Genomic DNA, 7,746 nt, shown 5'->3' with positions numbered 1-7,746 from the left:
CACACACACACACACACACACACACACACACACACACACACACACACACACACACACAAGCAATGTCAAAAATTAGAACACTCTGGCAAATAAAATCCAGACACTTTAAAGAGGAAACAAAAAGGAGCGAGAGGGAATTTGAATGAAAGAGGAAAGATAAGCAAAGATGCATTTCTTAATCTTCTCGCCGTCCTCTGCTTTCTTCCTTTCACACACAAGATTATTTAGCGCCCCCACTTCTTTGTATTCTTTCTCTATTAAGATAACTTCCTTTACAACATCCCGCGCCCGATTTTTCCTCGTTTTCTTTTCTCCTTTCATTTTTACTCCTTCGCATTAATTTTGCATTGTTTTTATTTTTTTTAGTAGTTTCATTCATCTTTTCTTCAATTGTGCTTTATTTCCTCCATTCCTTTATTTCTTAGTTCGATTTCAACTTATTTTCAGCTCTTTTGTTTCATTTCTTTTTTGCCTTCTTACAATTTCTTTCATCCTCCCACTTTCATCTCCTTTCCTCCTTGCCACATTTCCTCTGCTCTCCTCTTCTCTCTCTCTCTCTCTCTCTCTCTTTCTTCTTCCTTGGTAATAGTAAAGCGTCTGTCGGAGTAAGTCTGACCCAAACTACCTCTCTCTCTCTCTCTCTCTCTCTCTCTCTCTCTCTCTCTCTCTCTCTCTCTCTCTCTAATTAAGCTCCTCATTTGAATTTTCCCTCCGGCAGTCTCCTCCAGCTAACAATGAAGTAACAAATTTATAAAACTATCTCCATCGCAAATAACACTTTTAACTCCTCCTCCACTGCTAACTCTCCTAAAATCAATACTGCAAACTCCGCTCCACTCCTCCACAAGTTCATTCCACTCCCTAGCACTCCCATGACTTCATACGCGCCTCTCTTCGTATCCACTCCAACCTCAGACTTATCCTCCACTAGTTCTACCGTGTCCTTTAACTCTAATCCACTTCCTGAGTTTCACCATTGATTAAATTTCTTAGATCTCATCCACTACACTCCACTACACACAAAGACCACTCTGAGATTACTCCACCTGATCTTGAGTAAAAGTTATCGGATTCCTTTCTCCACATTCTCTTCACGTTTTCTTTATCATGACGCGTTTCCATATTCATTCTTTTTACTATTTGGTAATTTTATACAGGTTCAGAAATTCATGTGGGGGATTAAAATAGTGAAGACTGTAGCCATTAATCTTCTGACCTCCATAGACCCTTTCCTAATGTCAATAGAATGGTCTAATAGTACACAAATCTCAATGTAAAAAATGTGACCCAGCATTGAAGAGGTTAAAAATCCGCAACAAAATACCTCCACCCGTTCTTAAACAACCATTTATGAACTCACTTTATTCCACAAGAGCTCAGGAACTTGGCTGCAACGCCCTCTGGTTCCGACAAGTCTGGCGGTGTGTGTTCTGTTTGTCGTCCTAGAAACTCCTTTCATTTCCCTGCGGGCTTCGTTCTTTGCTATACATATGGGTAAGTTGGATACTCCGCCACAGCTGTTTGCACTGACACGGAGAGGTGGGGACTGTGTGTGTGTGTGTGTGTGTGTGTGTGTGTGTGTGTGTGTGTGTGTGTGTGTGTGTGTGTGTGTGTGTGTGTGTGTGTGTGTGTGTGTGTGTGTGTGTGTGTGTGTGTGTGTGTGTGTGTGTGCAAGCAAAAGGCTCTTCTTAACACATAATGAAAGCAAGAACAAGATTGAGCAAGCAGAGAGGGACGTTATTAGCATGAAGAAGCAAGTAGTTGTGACCAAGACAGTTCACCACGACGTACCAGCAGGCAAGGTCAGATGCGGCGAGGAAATATGTATGAAAGGAATTGAAACCTGATGCGAAACTGATGAAATGTGTGTGTGTGTGTGTAGTAGTAGTAGTAGTAGTAGTAGTAGTAGTAGTAGTAGTAGTAGTAGTAGTAGTAGTAGTAGTAGTAGTAGTAGTAGTAGTAGACATTTGTCCCTGACTTTTGACTAATTCTATATTAATCTTTAAGGGAACTGGCATTTCAAGTGGGCCTTTTATTTAATCTTTTGTTGCCCTTAGTTGGTTTTCCCTCTTGCACAAAAAAGTAGTAGTAGTAGTAGTAGTAGTAGTAGTAGTAGTAGTAGTAGTAGTAGTAGTAGTAGTAGTAGTAGTAGTAGTAGTAGTAGTAGTAGTAGTAGTAGTAGTAGTAGTAGTAGTAGTAGTAGTAGTAGCAATAGAGTGAAGAGGGAGTTATAATTTAGTTTTTCATTTTTCTTCCCACATAAACGAAGGAAGTTGAGTAGAAACAGACATCTTCCCACAAGCTTCAGTCTTCAGTCAATTTCTCTCTCCCTCCTTCCTCTGCTCTTCCTCCAGGTTCATTATACTAATTTATACTTTACTGTTATTGTTTCAGCCTCTCTGGACTCACCACCGTGTCTCACCGTACAAGCTTAAGCCGCTATGGAAATGTCGTACCTTATGTTAGTTCACATTTGCATACGTGTGTGTGTGTGTGTGTGTGTGTGTGTGTGTGTGTGTGTGTGTGTGTGTGTGTGTGTGTGTGTGTGTGTGTGTGTGTGTGTGTGTGTGTGTGTGTGTGTGTGTGTGTGTGTAGCGGAGTGTTAAATAGAAAGTCTACATACATAATGCATCATATAAGCTAAACTGCACACGCCTTTGTCGCAGATCGAGTGTGTGTGTGTGTGTGTGTGTGTGTGTGTGTGTGTGTGTGTGTGTGTGTGTGTGTGTGTGTGTGTGTGTGTGTGTGTGTGTGTGTGTGTGTGTGTTGTATTCTCACCCATAAAAATGAAAAATCGCTTTGAGTTCATCATATTTTTTTTTCCCATCCAGACTCGAAAACTCCCATTTAGATTCTTTCCCGACACAAGACCCTCCCCTCAGACCCACGCCCGCCATGACCACACACTCGCACAGCACTGAAATATCTGAATCACCTCCACTTTGACGTATCCACGAAATGCAGAGAGAAAAGTATTGGCAGACAAACAGAAGCAAGCGTTCCAGTGAGGCAAACAGCAAATAAAGTAGTGAGGAGAGTGAAGAGCGGCGCTGCAGCTGATGCCAGTAAAAAGTAGCCACCGTTTCAGTGGCAGCCGAGCGATAACACACGCCAGCACTTAACCCAAAGATGAAATCCACAGTAGAAGCATAACTTTCCTCCGTAAACTCTAGCTGCCTATGTTTCCCTCAGCTGCCTTCCATTTCCTGCTCCCTTTCCCTTCTCCCCTCTCCTCTCCATCTCTCTCCCCGTTGTCTGCCAACCCCTACCTCCCTGCCTCCCACTTGCCTCGTCCGTCCTCTCTCCCCTCCTTCCTCGATTCCCACGTCCCATTCCACCACCCTCATCCCATCGGTCTCCGCTCTCCCTCTGCACTCTCCTGATTTCCTCCGCCCCTCGCCGCCTATTCACCCCTCGGGCGGCGTGCAAGGTCCTCCATACACCAGTCGCACTTTACGTCGCAAGACACGCCGGAAAATTGGCTGGCATTCCTCCAAGGTGACGAGTAGGAGAGTTCCAGTCTGTCTCCGTCCTCACTCGCCCTCTGCTGCCGCTCTCTCTGTTTCTTCGGCCATATTGACGCCGGACGTTCGGGGCTGTAGTGACACTGACAGCCGTGAAGGTGTTCCCGGCTAATGTTGAGGAATGAGAGGGCAGCCCGAGGCGGCACCACTGGCAACGTCCGTCACCCGCGCCCCGCCTGCCTGGCGCCAGCCTCCACCAACACGTTTCATAATTTTACGTATAAATTTTCTTTCCCATTCCCTAGAGTCTGAGGCAGTCCCAGTTGTTAACGCAGTTATGGTGTCTCGGTGTTTGCCTGAGATTTACTGTGTGTGTGTGTGTGTGTGTGTGTGTGTGTGTGTGTGTGTGTGTGTGTGTGTGTGTGTGTGTGTGTGTGTGTGTGTGTGTGAAAAGAAAACAACAATCCCTTTAACATTATTTCCTAAAGCCGTCTCATGCACACGCAGGCACGAGAGCACCCCGGGCACGGCACAAACTGAATTGTGTGCGTCGCTCTGCCCGTGACACACAAGGAAACACTTTTTTTATTACGGAATTAGCTCCTGAAAACTGCTCGGGTCAGATATTTGTCCTGCAATATACTTTTACGAGGCCAACTCATGACACTGCTAGGGCGCGGCACCCAGGAGGCCTCGGCACGGTGCCACGTACACACAGCACCCACACACACACACACACACACACACACACACACACACACACACACACACACACACACACAGCATCCCGCGAGCCAGATGGAGACGTAGCTGGCACCGTCTCATCCTTTTATTGCCCTGGTGTACTCTAGTCACCTGAGAGGCCGGGCCAACAGAGGGCGTGGCACGAATAACAGCAAGGGAAGAGAAAAGAAATAAGGCGGCCAGATCCAGGCACTGGCACAGGCACAGGCCGACAACAAAAGAAGAGCAGGAAAACACAACAAAGAGAATATCTCACACAACTCTTTCATGTTGAAAAAGAGTAAACAAAATCCAACGCCGAGGGAATAAACGCATAAAAAATAACGGTGGAGGATAAAACAAAACCATATCCTTTTATTTCTCTTTACGAGCAGACCGTAGAGTTAAAAAATGAGAAATTCTAATGAAGCGTATTATTTTACGAGGGGAAGACGGATTTCCTTTCCCTCTCTCCTCTGGGAGCGTCGCTTTGGGGTCAGGGAGGCGAAGGATGGGGAGGGCTCGGGGGCAGCAGAGGAAGCAGGTCAGACCCCGACAGGAGACAGATGTGACGCATTGCCATTCATCGCTGGGTGAAGACCGTCACTTGCCTGTCAGGAATGTAATAACCCCGAAGGTCAAATATTCAGCTGCACTTTAATCTGGATGGCGAAGGTTGAAGGAAGCGAGGCTGAGAGCGTGTCCTATCGTGTCCTTGTGTCCCTGTATCAACTCCACGTCCTCTTCCTTCAGGACTCCACTTTCTCCTTCCGGTGCATCTTTATGAAGGAGCGACACAGAAGAGGGCGTCACTTCCTATTACCAAAAAGATCCTACGGAAAAGAATTCTAATTTCAGTATATTTCCTGCCTTTTTTCCCTCATCCTAAGCCTTCCGCCTCTCTCTCTCTCTCTCTCTCTCTCTCTCTCTCTCTCTCTCTCTCTCTCTCTCTCTCTTAACTCCCTAAACTCATATTCATTCCCTACTTTCCTCTTCCATCCTTCCTTTCCCATCATTTCTCTCTCTGTGTCGTCTCGTTCAGCGCCTTCCATTTCCCTCACTTTTCTTTCCTTTCGTCCCATATCATTCATTCAGCGTTACCTTCCTCCTCTTCGTACATTTTCCCTCCCACTCCTCTCACTTTGCTCTCTCCATTCTTCTCGTGCTCACTCCTTCCATCTCGTCTCTCGTCTCTCTCTCTCTCTCTCTCTCTCTCTCTCTCTCTCTCTCTCTCTCTTAGCTCCAGTGAGTTGCTTTGATCCCCGCCGAGACTCCAAGGCTCTCCTCAAAAGTGCTATAATCAGAGCTACACAAGTCGATCCTTTTTTCCAAGTCAATGATTACGAAGACGCCTCACGTATAACAGCGCCCTCTATTCCTCTTCCTCCTGATGCTGACGCCCCTCGCTTCCTTGTCCCGCGCTGCCAAGCCAGAGCCATTAATCTTGTCATCATCAATAACGTCGTGGAAGCTAGATTGTGATCATAATCCATGTATTTTGGCGGATTATGGGCCGGGAGGCTGCAGCGCCGGAGATTTATCCCGCCGCTATTTTCCATGCAATGGCGAGGGATTTTTAAGTTACGGCCAAGGACGAGGAAGCACAGGAGAGGCCGCCGGTGAGAACAGTGCATGGAGAGGCAGGAGTGAGGGATTAGGTGAGGCGCGCCCTGAGGGATTAGCGCTGAGCCAAAGACTGGGCAGACCAACGAGGGACTCACCACCTTTCTCCTCCTTCTCCTCTTTCCTTCCACTATCCCTCACTCCCTTCCCCTAACCTCCACATCAGCATCTCCTCCCCTCTCCATCATCTCTGTTTTGTTCCCTTCATTCTTATCTCCCCTCTCCCTTATCTATTTTGCTCCTCTTCTCTTCTCTTCTGTTCCCTCTCACATCTCTATTTTAGCCCTTCCTACTCTTCCTCTTCTCTTCTCGATCCACTCTTCCCTTCCTCTGCTCACCTCTTCTCCTTTCTCTTCTCCCTTTTCTCCTCCCCTTCCCCCTCACCACTAGGGCATCCGAGCCAGCCAAGCCGAGGACTGTGAGGGAAATAACTCAAGGTGAAAATGAACGAGTAAAAAGAATGGCGATTTCCTGACTTGGTCCACAGCCAGAAACCTTCACTTAAATGATAGTCTTTGACGTGATTCGCTGTCTTCCTTTGTGGGTCTTTCTGATGGAGAGAGAGAGAGAGAGAGAGAGAGAGAGAGAGAGAGAGAGAGAGAGAGAGAGAGAGAGAGAGAGAGAGAGAGAGAGAGAGAGAGAGAGAGAGAGAGAGAGAGAGAGAGAGAGAGAGAGAGAGAGAGTCAGAGACTAGGTATCCTTCAAAGTTGTAACACGATGCAGTGTGTGTGTGTGTGTGTGTGTGTGTGTGTGTGTGTGTGTGTGTGTGTGTGTGTGTGTGTGTGTGTGTGTGTGTGTGTGTGTGTGTGTGTGTGTGTGTGTGTGTGAGAGAGAGAGAGAGAGAGAGAGAGAGAGAGAGAGAGAGAGAGAGAGAGAGAGAGAGAGAGAGAGAGAGAGAGAGAGAGAGAGAGAGAGAGAGAGACAGAGAGAGAGAGAGAGAGAGAGAGACAGACAGACAGACAGACAAACTGATATCCTTAACACATGTAACAGTATGCATTTAACTTCCCACAAACAGAAATTTCCATTAAGATTCATGGCGAGGCTCTCATACAGATCCCTTACATTTCCGCCTCACCCAAACAGGATTAGCCGCCATTCTCAGCGTTCCTGACGACATTAATTCCCTCGCAAGTGTCCCGGAAAGAAACACGGAAAAGTATATCGCCTTTTCCCGCTACTTACAACAATAGGACACGACAACCTGCGCGCTCCTGCCAGTACTAATCGCTTCCCAAGTTTACCAACCGAAACTTCCCAGAAAAAGCCTCGTTTTCTATCCACTGAAAACAAGAACTCAGCCGCCTCCTTCCCTCCTAACTGTCTCCAAACGCATACTGAATTGTCTATTCTGTCTATTCAAAGGCAAAACATTCCCCACGTTATCTTAACCTCTTCAGTACTGGGACACATTTTTATCATGACCAAGAACAACCTATTAAACACATAAACAACCCATTAACATCCCATTAACATTAAAAACTCATAAAACACACATAAAATAGCAAAAGACACATAAGGGGCTCACTATACACGCAAACAATCATTAAAAGCCAATTAATAAACTATTAAACACACAAACACCCCATTAACATAAAGAAAGTACAATTTCCACTCATAAAAACACACTCAAAACAGCAAAATAACACTCAAAACAGCAAAACACACTTAAAGGGCTCACTAAACACATGAACATCATTAACAACACCTTAATACCCCATTAACACACAAACACCCCCATTAACAGCATAAAAACACACTCAAAAGAGCAAAACACTTAAAGGGCTCACTAAACACAAAAACACTCATTAACAAGCTCTTACTAACACATTAAACACACAAACACCCTATTAACAGCAAAAAGACACAACTTTCCCACTAAAACAGCAAAAAACCACAATTTCAACTCATAAAACACTCAAAAATCAACAAAAAC

The sequence above is a fragment of the Portunus trituberculatus genome, chromosome 29, assembly GCF_017591435.1.
Source record: "Portunus trituberculatus isolate SZX2019 chromosome 29, ASM1759143v1, whole genome shotgun sequence".
Taxonomy (NCBI): domain Eukaryota; kingdom Metazoa; phylum Arthropoda; class Malacostraca; order Decapoda; family Portunidae; genus Portunus; species Portunus trituberculatus.
This window is presented reverse-complemented; position numbering follows the sequence as displayed.